This window comes from Condylura cristata, unplaced genomic scaffold, assembly GCF_000260355.1.
Source record: "Condylura cristata isolate star-nosed mole 26May11 unplaced genomic scaffold, ConCri1.0 scaffold00001, whole genome shotgun sequence".
Taxonomy (NCBI): domain Eukaryota; kingdom Metazoa; phylum Chordata; class Mammalia; order Eulipotyphla; family Talpidae; genus Condylura; species Condylura cristata.
The window spans coordinates 87,350,920-87,351,717 of NW_004567102.1; the positions used below are offsets into that span (position 1 = coordinate 87,350,920).

General features: G+C 67.4%; 1 protein-coding gene across 1 annotated transcript in view; it reads left to right on the top strand.

The window, feature by feature from the left end:
- Positions 1-798, top strand: part of LOC105854750 (mitogen-activated protein kinase kinase kinase 4-like) — a 6,730-nt gene that overhangs the window by 895 nt on the left and 5,037 nt on the right. The window lies entirely within an intron of this gene.

Consider the following 798-nt stretch of genomic DNA (forward strand, 5'->3'; position numbering starts at 1 on the left):
GGGCCTGGCGGATGGGGACCGCGCGGCGCGGCCAGCGTGAGCCCCTGCGCTGTGCGACTGGAAGCCCGCTTCTGCGGGGCCGCTGCTCTGGCGGTCAGAGCGGGCCCACCCTGGCTTTCAGAGGTGGAGTGGGGTAGCTGACGCAGGGAGTGAGCCCGTCTGCGTGCCCCAGTCCGGAGGGCTCCCTGCTGTCGCACAGAGCCACGCCCATCACTCCGCCATGGACCTGACTTCTGACCAGCCACTAGGCCGAGTCTGGGGACTGTTCTGGACCCCACCAGAGACTGCTTTGGCCTGGACGGGAAAGCTGTCCACGCCCCTGCAGCGCCTCACCCAGGGTTCCCAGCAGCAGTCTCGTTGCGTGTCCAGCCCCCGCCCTCCACCTCCCTGCTCTGCCGTCTGGGCTTGTGCCGGGCCGTTGCTCTTGTCAGGCTGCAGCCTTGCCCATGTCCAGTTCTCCCGCCACAAATACTGTTCTCAGGTTCCATCCTGTTAGGAATGTGTCATAAATCTTACCCTCATGTCCTCAGCCACCGCGCCAGAGGCCCAGGGAGCCCCTGAGTCAGGTCTGCCGGTGTCCATGTGGTGGGCCTCAGGACTCGGCCGGCCAAGGTTGAGCTGACCAGCTCCGGAGCCCTGAAGTGACCCCTTGCCGGCCACTGTGGGACCCCCACCCCGGGCTGTGAGTGGAGCGTCACTCGAGCTCACGGTGTGGCTGCTCGTCCACCACACCGCACTGTGGCTAAGGGGCGCGAAGCCCCCGACAGAGGCCGGCTCCCGGGGAGGGCGAGGCAGACC